The 15,798-nt window shown below is 45.0% G+C and overlaps 1 protein-coding gene across 1 annotated transcript in view; it reads right to left on the bottom strand.

The window, feature by feature from the left end:
* The window catches only part of LOC112807157 (outer mitochondrial membrane lipid metabolism regulator OPA3), a 50,112-nt gene that overhangs the window by 7,033 nt on the left and 27,281 nt on the right, over positions 1-15,798 (bottom strand). The window lies entirely within an intron of this gene.

Genomic DNA, 15,798 nt, shown 5'->3' with positions numbered 1-15,798 from the left:
GCTACAGTTAAGGTCCCTTGTACTCTGTGTAAAACAAAAAAAACTTTTTTAATAAACAGCATATACGATGTGATGATCACCGACACACCATCCAGTGTGATGTGATTAAGCTGGAGAGGAGCCCCTTGCGTGGGCTGTGTCATGAACAGGGCCACCTGGAGGAGAAGGCTCAGCGGCAAGGTCGCATGCTGTCTCTATTCTGACATTCTACCAAGCCACTGAGAAATCCAGCACATGGCAGTCGGGTCTCAGCTGGACAATGATTTTCTAAAACAACCTGGCCTTCCCTCATGTGATATTTCTAAAACTGCAGGTCCTGTCCCACTAGTGGGTAATGCAATCAATTTCAGACCAGCATGGAAAATATAATCAAGGGGGGCGCCTGGGTGGCTCAGTTGGTTAAGCGGCTGCCTTCGGCTCAGGTCATGGTCCCAGGGTCCTGGGATCGAGCCCCGCATCAGGTTCCCTGCTCTGTGGGAAGCCTGCTTCTCCCTCTCCCACTCCCCCTGCTTGTGTTCCCTCTCTCGCTGTGTCTCTGTCAAATAAATAAATAAATAAATAAATAAATAAATAAATAAATAAATAAAATCTTTAAAAAAAATATGATCGAGAATATAACAGAAATCATCAGATGGCCCTTGAGGGCATCATGCTAAGAGAAATAAGTCCAAGAAAGGGCAATATGATATAATCTCACTTATATGTGGAATTAAACAACAACAAAACCAAGCTCATGGATACAAATGAACAACAACAACAACAAAAAAACCCTAGAATATAACAGAAAACATCAAAGGCAATCTTAAGTAGTCAGGACAAGTATGGTTACACAAAACTTTTGTTCTTGTTTTGTGCGTGACTGTGTGTGTAACTGGAACACAGTCAAAAGGCTGAAAGCCACTGTCCTAGACTTTGATTGGAATTCCAGTGAATCTACAGATCATTTCCAGGATAGTGCCATCTCCCCGATGTTGAGTCTTTCAATCCACAATCCACAAATGTAGTATCTGTTTCCACTTAGTCTCTAACTTTCTCTGCAAATCTTGGGGCACCCGACTGGCTTGGTCAGAAAAAATGACTCCTGATCTCAGGGTTGTGAGTTCAATCAAGCCCCACATTGGGTGTAGAGACTCCTTAAATTAAAAAAATAATACAGTAATTTTTCTCCGCAAGTCTCTTTGATTGTATTTATTCCTAGGTATTGATTTTTTTTGACATTATTCATGGCATTTTAAATTCCATTTTCAGGGGTGCCTGGGTGGCTCAGGCGGCGAAGCGTCTACCTTCAGTTCAGGTCATGATCTCAGGGTCCTGGGATTGAGTCACGCGTCGGGCTCCCTGATCAACGGAGAGCCTGCTTCTCCCTCTGCCTCTGCACCTTCCCCCGCTCATGTTCTCGCTCTCTAATAAATAAAAATCTTTTTTTTTAAATAAAATCTTTAAAAATACAACTGAGTTATGTAAATGGGTTTTTTAAACCAATGACCTCACTAAATTCATTTTTTTTTCCTTTTTAATGAAACGTAACTTACATAAAACACAACTAGCAAGTGTAGAGTGGGATGATTTTTTTAAAAACTTCTTTAACATTTTGTTTTTAAATAATCTCTACACTCAATGTGGGGCTCAGTCTCACAACCCTACGATCAAGAGTCCTACGCTCCACCGACTGAGCATCCCCCTGATTAAGATCTAGAATATTCCCGTACTCCGAAGGGCTCCCACCCTTAAGCCCTCTTCTGGCCAGTACCCCCCAAAACTACTATCTGACCTCTCTTGATAGATATATGTATCCTCTTTAAGTCCTATTCTGACTTCTTTGTAGTAAATTGTTTGTGCTCCCTGTTCTATCCTCTTGTGCTCAGCATTATGTCATAAGATCTCTAGCACTGTCACAGGCTTCCATGGCTCCCTTTTATCACAGAGTGGTCTCCTGTTGTGCGGATGGAGCAGTCGGGCCTCCCATGCCCTGCCCATAGGCATTCAGGGAGCCTAGAGTGGCGGCTTTCCCAGCAGTGAAAAGGCTGAGTCACAGGACACTGCCTCACCCAGGAGGTGGGAAATGGGGAGCAGCACTCTTCATCCATCAGCTGACTGACTCACACAGCCTGGGATAGCAGCCAGGGAGGGGGGCCTTTTAGCTGGGGTTGTCCGGAGATGTGAAAAGTGCCACAACTCACTGTTTGTTTTTGTGGGTTTTTTTTTTTTTTAAGATTTTATTTATTTGACAGAGAGAGACACAGCGAGAGAGGGAACACAACAAGGGGGTGCGGGAGAGGGAGAAGCAGGCTTCCCGCAAAGCAGGGAGCCCGATGTGGGGCTCGATCCCAGGACCCCGGGATCATGACCTGAGCCGAAGGCACACGTTTAACGACTGAGCCACCCAGGTGCGGCCCAAAGGCAGACTCTTAACTGACTGAGCCACCTAGGTGCCCCACTCACTGTCTGTCTTTAGTGACAAAGACACTTCGCTGCTGCCTCCCAGGTAAGTTCTAGAGGGTCCAAGGGGCTGCTTTTTCTTTCTTCTCTTCTCTTTCTTTCTCTCTCTCTCTCTCTCTCTCTTTTGAATTCATATGATATGTTTTATTAGCTATTTTCTCTTATCATGGCCGGAATCACAATTGATGCTCTTGAGGTTGTCAATAAATAAAAAGCAGAGGAAAGGTTTGTCACAAAATGAAGTAAAATGTTGGTAATGAATAAATAAATTTTATTTTATTTATTTTTTTTAAAGATGTTATTTATTTATTTCACAGAGAGAGACAGTGAGAGAGGGAACACAAGCAGGGGGAGTGGGAGAGGGAGAAGCAGGCTTCCCGCCGAGCAGGGAGCCCGATGTGGGGCTCGATCCCAGGACCCTGGGATCATGACCTGAGCCGAAGGCAGACGCTTAACGACTGAGCCACCCAGGTGCCCCGGTAATGAATAAATAAATTTTAGTGATGTGGAGACAGACCAGCTCGTTCAATACCAGACAAATTAAAGTATATGGCTCTCTTTTTATTTTTTAAAGATTTATTCATTCACTTTAGAGAGAGCACGAGCAGGAGAGGCAAAGGGAGAGAGAGAACCTCAAGTAGACTCCACGCTGAGTGGGGAGCCTGATGCGGGCGGGGCTCGATCTCACAACCCCGAGATCAGAACTGGAGCTGAAACCAAGAATCGGACCCTCAACCAACTGCACCACCCAGGTGCCCTCATAAATTAAAGCTCTCTTTTATTTGGTGTGTTTAGTATGTACAAAGTGGAACACTTTTTATCATCTGATTACAGAAAATATGAATATACTTTCTGTATCCTTGAATTGTGGTGATATCTTTAGAAGACATAAATCCAAATTCTTGAAGGAAATATTCTGATTTAGTTTAGTCTAATTTAAGCTGATGTATAATTATAGAAGATGCAAAATGGCTTTTTTTTTCCTATTTCACCCATTCCCTACCCTTCACTTCCCCTCTGGTAACCATGAGTTTGTTCTCTACAGTTAAGACCAAGGAGCTGCTTTTTTTTTTTTTTTAAGATTTTATTTATTTATTTGAGAGAGAGAGAATGAGAGATAGAGAGCGCGCATGAGAGGGTCAGAGGGAGAAGCAGGCTCCCCGCTGAGCAGGGAGCCCGATGCGGGACTCGATCCCGGGACCCCAGGATCATGACCTGAGCCGAAGGCAGTCGCTTAACCGACTGAGCCACCCAGGGGCTGCTTTTTAGCAAGAGGTGTGTCTGTGTGAGTGTGTGCTTTAACTTTTCAGTTGAGGAATGATATACAAAAAAGGAACCATTAAGTTCAGCTCCGTGACTTTTTACACTTCCAGGGGTTCTCGGCTGGGGGTGATTTTGCTCCCCGTTCCCGTCCAGTGGTCCTCCACAAGTTCTGACAACCAAACATATCTCTCAACATTGCCAATGTCCAAGGGAAGGAGGGGTGCAAGGCTTTTTCCACACGGGTATGCAACTGCGCCATTTACTGAATGATCATCCTTCCCCCACTGGGCGGGAGAGCTACCTTTGCTGGAAATCCACTCATGTGTGGGTCTAATTTTAGACAAGTCTGTCCTGTCCCTACTCGTCTTTTACCAATACTCTAGCTTTACAGTTAAGTCTTTAAACCTGATAGTGTAAATCTTCCAACTTTATTCTTCCTTGAGGTTTTCTATTCTAGGATCTCTACCTTTCTTACAAACTTTAGAATCAACTTGTTCCTGACAACTAAAAGCATGTGAGGATGTTTACTGGGATGACACTGAATCCATAGTTCAATTCTGAGAGCCTTAATAGCATTACTGAGTCTTCCAATCCATGAACGGTGTAATCGCTCTCTGTTTTGTTGTTGGTGGGTTTTTTTGTTTGTTTTTTTAAGATTTTCTTTGTAAGTAATCTCTACACCAACGTGGGGCTTGAACTCACAACTCCGAGATCAAGTCACATGCTACCAACTGAGCCAGCCAGCTGCCTCTTTATCTATTTTTTATAAGTATCTTTAATTCCTCTCAACAATATTTTAGGTTATCAGAGTAGAGTTCTTGCACATCTTTTGTCAAATTTATTTCTAGATATTTGAAGAGTTTTGGTGCTATTGTGAATGGTATTTTAAAATCTACTGTCCCATTGTTAGTTTGCAGCTTACTGAAATACAACCGATCTCTATATATTCATCTTGTATCCAGCAATCTTAACAAAAATGATCTATTTATTTTAATGGTTTGTTTTTAGTCTCTTTTGGCTTCTTTATGCACATAGTCATATCATCAGCCAAAAACCAGTGTTACTTCTTTTTCAATGTTTATGCTCTTTTTTTTAAAGATTTTATTTATTTGACAGAGAGAGACACAGCGAGAGAGGGAACACAAGCAGGGGGAGTGGGAGAGGGAGAAGCAGGCTTCCTGCGGAGCAGGGAGCCTGATGCCAGGCTCGATCTCAGGACCCTGGGATCATGACCTGAGCCGAAGGCAGACGCTTAACAACTGAGCCACCCAGGCGCCCCTCAATGTTTACACTTTTGTTTTTTTTTTTTTTAAGTAAACTCTGCCCCCAACATGGGGCTTGAACTCATGACCCCAAGATCAAGAGTCACATGCTCTAGGGACTAAGCCAGCCAGGAACCCCTTAATTCATTTTTCTTAATCAGCTTTTTAAAATTTTAATTTTCTGGGTGTGTGTGTACTTCTTCATAGTAGCTACAACCTCCAACATTATGTTGACTAAAGAGGTGATACTTGTCTTATTGCAAACGTTGGGGGTGAAGTGTTCTCTCTTTTTTTAAAGATTTTATTTTTTTTTAAGTGATCTCTATACCCAACATGGGGCTCACACTCATATCCTGAGATCAAGAGTCATATGCTCTAGTGACTGAGCCAGCCAGGCGTGCTGAAAAGTGTTCATTTTAATCTTTAAGTATAAATATGGTGTTAACTGAACTCTTTTAATAAGATAAGCTTTGTCAGATTAAGGAAGTTCCTCTCTATTCCTAGTTTTTGGAGTGCTTATATCATGAGTAGGTGTTGATTTTATCAAGTGCTTTTCCTGTATAATATGATCATATGGTTTCTCTCATTTCTCCCATTCCTAAGGTGAATTACATCAACTGCTTTTCAAATAAAGGTAAACCAACCTTGCAGTCTTAGAATAAATCCCACTAGGTCGTGGTTTATTATCCTTCTTATATATTGCTGGATTCTATTTGCTAATATTTTTGTTTAGGATATCGGAATCCATGTTTGCAAGAGATCTTGGCCTCAATTTTTCCTTTCTTGTAAATGACTTTCTTAGGTTGCTGCTAAAGTATTCTGTTGAACTCATTAAACAAGGAAGTATTCCCACCTTCCCTATTATTTAGAAGAGTTTAGGTAATGGTATTCTTTCTTTCTTAAATGTTTAGAAGAATTTACCAGCAAAGCCATCTGGGCCTGTAGTTTTCTTTTCTTTTAAAAAATTATTTATTTTTGAGAGAAAGTGAGTGCATGCAGGGTAGGGGAAGGGCAGAAGGAGAGAGGGGCGCCTGGGTGGCTCAGGCAGTTAAGCGCCTGCCTTCGGCTCAGGTCATGATCCCAGGGTCCTGGGATCGAGCCCCACGTCAGGCTCCCTGCTCAGCGGAGAGCATGCTTCTTCCTCTCCCTCTCCCTGCTGTTCTGCCTACTTGTGCTCTCTCTCTCTCTGTCAAATAAATAAATAAAATCTTAAAAAAAAAAAAAGAAAAAAAGGAGAGAATCTTAGGCAGACTTCCCGCTGAGCATGGAGCCCAACACAGGGCTCCATCTTCCGTCCCTGAGATCATGATCTGAGCCAAAATCAAGAGTCAGATGCTTAACCGACTGAACCACTCAGGTGCCCAGGGCCTGTAGTTTTCTTTATGGGAAGGTCTTTAATTATCGATTCAATGTCTCTAACAGATACAGGACTATTCAGATTTCCTTTTTTTTTTTTTTAAGATTTATTTATTTATTTATTTATTTATTAGAGAGAGAGAGAGAGAGAGAGGGAGGGAACACAAGCAGGGGGAGAGGCAGAGGGAAAAGCAGGCTTCCCGCAGAGCAGGAGCCCGATGTGGGGCTCCATCCCAGGACCCTGGGATCATGACCTGAGCTGAAGGCAGATGCTTAATGACTGAGCCACCCAGGCGTCCCCAGATTTCCTTTTTTTAAAAGACTTTATTTTTAAGTAATTGCTACACCCAACGTGGGGCTCAAACTTACAACCCCGAGATCAAGAGTCACACACTCTACTGAGCCAGCCAGGCACCCCGACTATTCAGATGTTCTATTTCTTCTTGTGTCAAATGTTGTTAAATTGTGTTTCCCCAAGGAAACCGTCCATTTCCTTTGCACTGCCAAATTTGTTGGCTAAAGTTCATTGGTATCCTTTTGTCACCCTATAGTTAGGATCCATACTGATGCCTCATTTTTTCATTCGTTTTAAGGGAAATTTATGCTTTTTTTCCCCTTTGAGTAGTATTAATCTTTTCAAAGAACCATCTTTTGGTTTTGTTGCATTTCTACTACTTGTCTGCTAAGTCCTAGTTGCCCTGCAAGGATGCAGCTCAGGTGTTTCCTTCTTTGGGACTGAGTCAGATGCCCCCTGGGCTCTTACATCTCAGCCCTGATCAATCTTGGGTGTCACTGGTGACATCTGTTTCCCCCACTGGATCATGAGCGCTGCAAGGGCTGGGCTCACCCTTCCATCTCACACCTAAATTCACCTCTGCCAGGGATACTACTCCCCAACTCCTCTTTTCTTACCTTGCCCTAATTCATCTTTTAGGTCTCAGCTGGAGTGTCCCTTCCGCCAGGAAGCCCTCCCTGATCCCTAGGCTGGGTCATACACAATCTCTAATGTTCCCAAACTCCCTGGGCTGCCCTCATCACAACACCGTTTATTCTGGGTTAAATTATTTTTTATTTTTTTAAACATTTTTTTTTTAACCCAGGCACCCCTGGGTTAAATTATTTTTTTTAAACATTTTTTTTTTAACCCAGGCACCCCTGGGTTAAATTATTTTTAAAATATGATGCAGACTCTCCTTCTTAAAATAGTTATATAACTATGTTTCAACTAAGGGCGCCTGGGTGGCTCAGTCATTAAGTGTCTGCCTTTGGCTCATGACTCCGGGGTCCCGGGATCGAACCCCACATCGGGCTCCCTGCTATGCGGGAAGCCTGCTTCTCCCTCTCCCACTCCCCCTGCTTGTGTTCCCTCTCTTGCTGTCTCTCTCTCTGTCAAATAAATAAATCAAATCTTAAAAAAAAAAATGTTTCAACTAGCCTTATGTATCTTACCACCCCCAAATGCTGGTTTCACTGCTTTCAAGTTCCTTGAGGCCTCTGGCAAATTCTCCCTGCTGCAGGGGTAACTTATTTGTCACTGCCTGGAAACTGCACTGTGAGCTCCTTAAGAGCAGACAGGTTCCCAGAAATACCCAGCCCAGAACTGGCATCAGGAAGGCACCAGGGAATGTTTAATGAATGGATGAACAGCCCATTTTCCTTGAAGGTTCCTCCAATTTGCTGTGTATAATGTCATTATTGGCATCCAAATTTTGTCAAAACATTCTTGTCTGTTACTGATTTTATACTTTTACTAAAGTTTGATGTTTAGCTTGCCTCCAAAGAATCAAAAGAATGCTGCTTTTCCAGAGGGGGAGAGGACGGAACAGGCTGCTTTAGCCCTCGAAAAGGCAATACTTGTCTAATCTGTTCATCAGCCCTTAGTCACCCTGCTGGGACTTCTAACAACACTCCCCCCCACCCCCCCACCCCCGCCTTGCATGCTGTTTTCACTTCCTGCCTGCGTACCTGATAAAGAGGCACGCAGGCCACATTCTGCCATTTGGCTGTGGGCAAAGGAGTGCTTTTCTCTAAGCCTTATTAGTTCATCTTCAAAATGAGGACCCTTCTACCTGTGCGCCAGGACTGCTGCAATAATGAAATGAGATCACGCAGAAACCTCTCAGTTCAGGGCCAGGTTTAATAAAAGGCAGCAAGGCTTCTGGAGTCATACAGAGCTGGACTCAAATCTCGGCTCTCTCACTTTCTGGATGCGCCAGCTGAGCCTGAGTTCCCCCAACAGTAAACTGGGGATCAAAATATCCAACTGTCAGTATTGGGAGAATGGCAATGAGAGACTAAGTGAGAAATCGCTCAATTTAGTAAATGTGAATCTAGCATCCTCTTTCTGACTCCTGTCTGGAATTTCATTCCTGGAAATATGTCCTACCCACTGGTCTGAGCTTGGATCTTGGGCTACATAAAATAGTTTTCGGTCTCCTCACTGGTCTCTGTCTCCTGGTCTTGTTCCCTTTGATCTGCCCTTTGATCCCAGCTCAGACATCCTCTCCTCCACAAAGCCTGCCCTGACTCCCAGAGCCCTGGGCTCCCCTGCCAAAGCTCTGACCACTCTGGGTAATCACTGTGTGGTGACAAACCTATCTCCCCAACTGGACTGTGAGCACTATGAGGGCAGGGCTTGGGGCTGACTCCATCACTGCAGTGTCCCCCGCCCTGGGCGGGGCACAGAGCAGGTACTCAATGAAAGGGCTGATCTGTGTAAGTCCACAGGAGGTAGCCATGGACCCCGGGCATGGCTCCCTCTCACCTGGCTCTACCCACGCCCCTCCTGCTTTCCAGCTCATCTGTCCCCTCAACACAAGGAGGCACTGCACAGCACCCACCCCTCTGGGAGGTGTTTGCTTCTCTTGGCTCCAGTCCCTCACCCCTCAGGCTGCCCCATCTGCCCATCTGTCTCCTGCGAGAACCCTTTCCTTGGCCTTAGGGGCTGGTATTTCTCAGGACACTGCTGCCCAAGGTCCTCTTCTCATTCAACCATCACATCCCCACTCAGACCCTCCTGACACCAACTCCAGGGCTTGGATCTCCCTCTTCAGCCCCAGAGCTCCAGGCCCTGGGCACCTCAGACTCTCCCAGCCACAGCACAATGGCTGACCAGCCCCCAGGAGTTTTCCAGGGGAAAGGAAGGCTATGTTAACCCACTGAGTCCATCAAAATGAAGTACTTGGCCACAGCTAACCATTGTGAAAGTGTTTTCCTAAGCACGGAACTGCAGGTGGCTGGAATGTAGCTCTTTCCTCAGGAAACTGTGCTGCGAAGACAAGGACCCCTCTTCCTCCACAGTGGGGGCTAGGCGCCTCTGGAGCTTACAGACACGGGACAGGACCAAGCAACTCTTCCCCACTACTGGAAACACGTCTGCATGCACACGGTGACTGCTTCCTCGTAAAATAAAGGGAAAGGGTTCCTAATATGGGCCATCACTCCACTGTGAGCAATGTAAGAGTCATCGTAACCACACTGCCTACTAAGTGTACCTACCTACTACTCATCTAGCCCAGGGTGATGGAAGGGCCATGACGGGGACAATAAGTACTGAACTGTTAAACATGATGTCACAGGTAATGGGATAGTTAACTGTTTGAGAGGGAAGCTCTTTTTTTTTAAGTATGGGGGGAATAAAAGCACTAAATCCTTATCTTCCCTATTAGGAGGTCAACGGTTAATAAAAAAAAAAAAAAGGAAAATTTTAAAAACTAGGAGTGTTAGCACCTTCTTTAGACATATGGTGGTAGGGGCGCCTGGGTAGCTCAGTCCGTTCAGTGTCTGCCTTCGGCTCAGGTCATGATCCCAGGATCCTGGGATCGAGCCCCGCATCGGGCTCCCTGCTCAGCAGGGAGCCTGTTTCTCCCTCTCCCTCTGCTGCTCCCCTGCTTCTGCTCTCTCTCTCTCTCGTTGTCAAATAAATAAATAAAAAAAAGAAATATGGTGGTAAACACAAAAAACAGCTGAAAGAGTTAAAGTTACCTGTGGGGAGCAGGAATTGAGGTGGGGAAGGAAATGGCTGCATTTTCTTCTTTTCCTTTTTTTAAAGTTTATTTATTTAAGTAATCTCTACACCCCACGTGGGGCCTGAATTCAGGATCCTGAGATCAAGGGTCGCATGCATGCTCTTCTGACTGAGCCAGCCAGGCGCCCCTGCATTTTCTTCTTTTTATCATAAATCACAGATGTATTTGACTCTTAAAACTAAGTACTTGTACTCCTTTGACAACATTAGTAATTAATGTAATGTTTAAAACAGAAACACATTTTTAAAAACCTGCCCAAGCCAAGCAATCCATCGAAAAGCAACAGAATACACATTCTTCTCAGGGCGCCTGGCCGGCTCAGTGGGTAGAGCACGTGACTCTTGATCTCAGGGTTGTGAGTTTGAGCCCCATGCTGGGTGTGGGAGATTACTTTAAAAATAAAATCTTTAAAAAAAAAAGAATACACTTTCTTCTGAAGTGCACATGGAACATTCTGCATCACGTCCACTTCCAGGAGCAACTCAGACCCTCCTATGACCCCCAAGATCATACGTTAGGCCACAAAAAAGTTTAAACAAATTTAAGAAGTCTGAAATCAAATCAGACTTCTGACCACAGTGGTATAAAACTAGAAATCAGTTACAAGAAGAAAACTGAGAAATTCATAAATACGTCAACATGAAACATGCTACTGAACAACCAGCGAGCCAATGAAGCAATCAAAAAAGAAATGAAAAATACCTTGAGACAAATGAAAAGGGAAATACAATGTATCAAAACTTATGGGATGCAGCAAGAGCAGTTCTAAGAGGGAAGTTCCCAGCAATAAATGCCTACAGCAAGAAACAAAATTTTCCTTTAAAAAAAAAAAAAAAGATTTTATTTATAAGCAATCTCTACACCCAACATGGGGCTCGAACTCACAACCCCGAGGTCAAGAGTAGCATGCTCCTCTGACTGAGCAGCCAGGGGCCCCGAAACAAGAAAAATTTCAAACCAACAACCTAACTTTATACATCAAGGAACCAGAAAAAGTGGAGAGCCCAAAGTTGGCAGAAGGAAGGAAATGACAACAATCAGAGCAAAAATAAATGAAATACAGACTAAAAAGGCAATATAAGAAACAAGTAAACCAAGAGCCGGTTCTTTGAGAAGATAAACAAAATTGAAAAACCTTTAGCTAGACTCACCATGAAAAAAAGAGCAAACACAAAATCAGACCCGAAAGACAAGACGTTACAACTGATACCACAGAAATACAGACTACTCCAAATAATTATGTGTCAACAAACTGAACAACCTGAAATGGATAAAGTCCTAGAAACATATAACTTTCCAAAATGGAACCATGAAGAAAGAGAAAATCTGACTAGAACGATTATCAGTAAGGAGATTGAATCGGTAATCAAAAACCTCTCAACAAACAAAAGGACAAGAGATAACAAGTGTTGGCGAGGATGTGGGGGAAAAGGGAATCCTTGTGCACTGTTGGTGGGAATGTGAACTGGGGCAGCCACTATGGAAAACAGTATGGAGATTCTTTAAAAAACTGAAAATAGAACTACCCTATGATCCAGCAATTCCATATCTGAGTATTTATCCAAAGAAAACAAAAATACGAATTCTAAAATATATATGTGCCCTGTGTTCACTGCAGCATCATTTAAAATAGCCAAGGTATGGAAACAACAACTGGTGTCCATCGACAGATGAATGGGTGAAGAAAATGTGGTTAAGTGTGTCAGATATGGACAATGGGATATGATTCAGCCATAAAAGAATGAAATCTTGCCATTTGCAACAACATGGATGGACCCTGAGGACATTATCCTAAGTGAAACACATCAGAGAAAGGTAAGTACTATATGATCTTACTTGTAGGCAGAATCCAAAACAAAAGCCAAAAAAAAAAAGTTCATAGATATGGAGAACAGACTGGTGGTTGCCAGAAGTAGAGGGCAGGGGGGAGGCCAGTGGGTGAAGAGAGTTCAGGGGAACAAACTTCCAGTTATGAAATAAATAAGTCATGGGGGGGGTCATGTACAGCACAATGACTACAGTTTAATGATACTGTTCTGCGAATTTGCAAGCTGCAAATCTTCAAAGTTCTCATGAGGAAAAAAATTCTATAACTACACATGGTGACAGGTATTAACTAGACTTACTGTGGAGACCATTTTGCAATACACACAAATATCGAATCATCGTATTTTATACTTGAAACTAATATGTGTTATGTCAATTACACCTCAATGTAACACAAAACAAAACAAAACAACCTGTCCAAGCCAGAAAGGTAAACACTGTGTTTGGGTTTCCAGGCCTCTGCCCTGATCTCTGGTCCCATCCTCATGCACGTTCCATACCCGAAGTCACCATATTAAAATGACCGTCGGATCAAGGTAGTCTCTGGCTTAAAATCCTTCAATGGCTTCTACTGACCCTAAGATAGAGTCCGGACTCCTTAAAATGACCTACAGGTCCCATATATCAGCATATCTTCTACTATCAGTCCTCCATATGTGCGGAATTACTTTCAGTGTTCAAAACATTTTTATATGTGTGCTCCCTCGGCCCAGGGCTCAGTTTAGGGGCCTCTCCTCCAGGAAGCCCTCCCTGACCCCTAGGCTAGGTCAGGTGCCCCTCTGGGTTCTCCCAGCCTCCTGAGCTCCCCAGCCCAGCTATGCTCACTTGGGGCCATCACTGTCTAAGGAGGAGTCTGTTTCCTCCAACAGACTCTGAGTACCAGGACAGTGGGCCAAGGCTGTCTGGGTTGCTGTTGTGTCCCCAGAGCTGCCCAGCACAAAACTGGACCCAGAGTGAGCACTCAGAGGGCTCAGGGAATGACAAAAAGAAATGAAGGAAACACACCAAAAATTAACTTTTGGTTATCAGTCAGCACTAGTATATAGAGGGGGCTCTTTTTTTTTTCTTATCTATATTTTAAATTTTTTCTACAATAAATATGGATTGCTCCTCTATTTCTACAATAAATACGGAAAAATGCTAATTGTATAGCCTTGGAACCACAGTTCTGATTCTAGGGAGTTTATCATTTTCTTCTCTAAGAAAGGAAGCATGGATTTATTATCATTTTTTTAAAGATTTTATTTATTTATTTGACAGAGAGAGAGAGCACAAGCAGGGGGAGCAGCAGAGGGAGAGGGAGAAACAGGCTCCTAGAGGAGCAGGGAGCCTGACGTGGGGCTCCATCCCAGGACCCTGGGATCATGATCCGAGTCAAAGGCAGACACCTAACCGACTGAGCCACCCAGGCGCCTCCAGGAGGTATGGATTTATATAAAGTATAGGAAGATACCAGAGAAACATACCCCTTCCCCCAACATGCCTGGCCCATTTAGCGAGGAGCTTCCTTCAACTTCCAGGCCAGGGACCTGCTCTGCCCTCAGCCACTAGTGGAGGGGGATGCAATCTGGCACCAGCCACCCGAGAGGTTGACCTACAGGACTGCTGGGGCTCGGCGGAGGGGAACGTATGGGGGCCTTGTACGGCAAGAGGCACGTGAGAGGTGCATGGCACTATCTGGTGACCCAAAGGTCTTAGGGCCACATGACAAGGTCACTGTGAATAATCCTCATCAGGATGATGGGTTTTTGGGATGTTAATCGGGAAGTATCTCAGGTGGGATGTGAGGAGCCTCTGGATCTCTGTCAGGAAGCTCTGCCGCCACAGAGTGGGCGTGTATCAGCACGGCAGTGGGCTCTGCCGGCAGCCAGTGCACTGGGGCCCAGGGCCTGCTCCAGCTAGACAGAGAAACTGGCTCCTCAGCTCGGGTGCTGGGCCCCTACACTCACCTGTCGACCCCTGCACCCAGCCCTCACTCTCCTCTCCCTTGAAATCCCTTGCCTCCCGCTGTGGCTACTCTCTGATGGATTACCTGCGCCGGGCCCTGCCCTCTCTGAGCCTAGAACCCGAAGCTGGGTACAGGGGTGAGGAGGTGTGAAGGCTGGGATCTTCTGAGGAGAGGCGAACACGTGACGTGGGGTGGGGGACGACAGTCCGAGCAGGAGTTTTTAAACTGCAGGTCTATGATCATAAGTTGCAAAACTGATCTTGTGTGTGATGACCAGCAACTCTTTATAGAAAAAAAAATTAAATACACACTGTATAATTCCAATTATATAAAATTCTGGAAAATGCAAACTAATCTCCAGCAGGTCAGTGGTGGCCAGGAGGTCGGGGAGAGGGGCACAAGGATACTTTGGGGGTGCCAGATACATGCACTCTCTAGACTGTGGTGATAGTTTTGTGAGTATACGTGTTGATCACAACTTATCAAATTGTGGGGCGCTGGGGTGGCTCAGTTGGTTAAGTATCCAACTCTTAATTTTGGCTCAGGTCATGATCGCACGGTCATGGGAATGAGCCCCACATTGGGCTCTGCGTTCAACACAGAGTTTCCTTGAGATTCTCCCCCTCCCCGCTCGAGCTCACGTGCTCTCTCTCAAATAAATAAAATCTTAATAAAAGCTTAGCAAATTATATACTTTAAATACGTGCAGTTTGCTGCATGTCAGTCATACCTCAATGAAGCCATAAAGTATAAAAGAAACAGAAGGGAATAAAAGAGAACCGGATGGACTATGCCAGCCAGGAAGGAAGAGGAGTTGGTGTTGGCAGGGGGATGAGGAGCCGTTCCCAGAAGGGAGATAAGAGCTCCACTTGAGCCTGTTTGAGGAAAGCCTCCCAGGGGCTCGGAAGGCCTGGACTTCTGAGGAATACACTCAGCCGCTCCGCCTCTCGTCTGTCCAGCCTGCACTCGGAGCCTACCGACCCTGGCCCCCATGACCGCTCGGGCCGGCTTTCCGACCGCGAGCCCAGCCAGCTCTCTGCAGGCCGTGAGCCCGTTCCTCCAGCTGCTGTTTCTCCTGCCTGATGGAGGTTTTGTGCAATTCGGTGGTTTCTGTCAACTGACAGACTCTTTCAGTCTGCCTACCGTCAAGGGGAGGTTCTTGTCGGCAACGAAAGGGTTTTTTGCCCATTGCAACCTGAAGTTTTACGTACATCTTTCTCTCCCTAGAGTTTACTTGTGCCACTAAGTGTGTAAATGTATGACGGAACTGACCACCCCCTAGATGCTCTGGTGCTTTAATCTACTTCGCACCATTTGAGCTTCACATTTCAGAAATGCCGACACAAGGCTAGCATATACTTAGGCTCAGTGTTTAATGGCGAAACGTAGATCTGTTCAACAAAACAGGAAAACTATTAAACAGACAGACAGAAGAGCTGAGCTTGAGTGAGGAGAGGAGAGGGGTCCCAGGGTAGCCCGTGTGTGGTGCTGGTGATCCATACGGAGGCCTGGGCCCCGGGGCAGCATGCGGGGCTGCCTCGGGTGGCTCTCAGTGGGCCTGGGCAGCTGAGATGGAGTCCTGGCCATCCCCAAGGTCAATGCCAAGTCAGATACAACGACTGCAGGAAATACAACGAGAAGAACGACTGAGACCTGGGAAGCATCCTCCCCCTCC

This window comes from Callorhinus ursinus, unplaced genomic scaffold (assembly GCF_003265705.2).
Source record: "Callorhinus ursinus isolate GAN/ISIS: 27379988/994484 unplaced genomic scaffold, GSC_fseal_2.0 scaffold71, whole genome shotgun sequence".
In the NCBI taxonomy this organism is placed as follows: Eukaryota; Metazoa; Chordata; class Mammalia; order Carnivora; family Otariidae; genus Callorhinus; species Callorhinus ursinus.
Note: the sequence above shows the minus strand (reverse complement) of the source record. Positions and strands in the feature narration are given on the sequence as shown.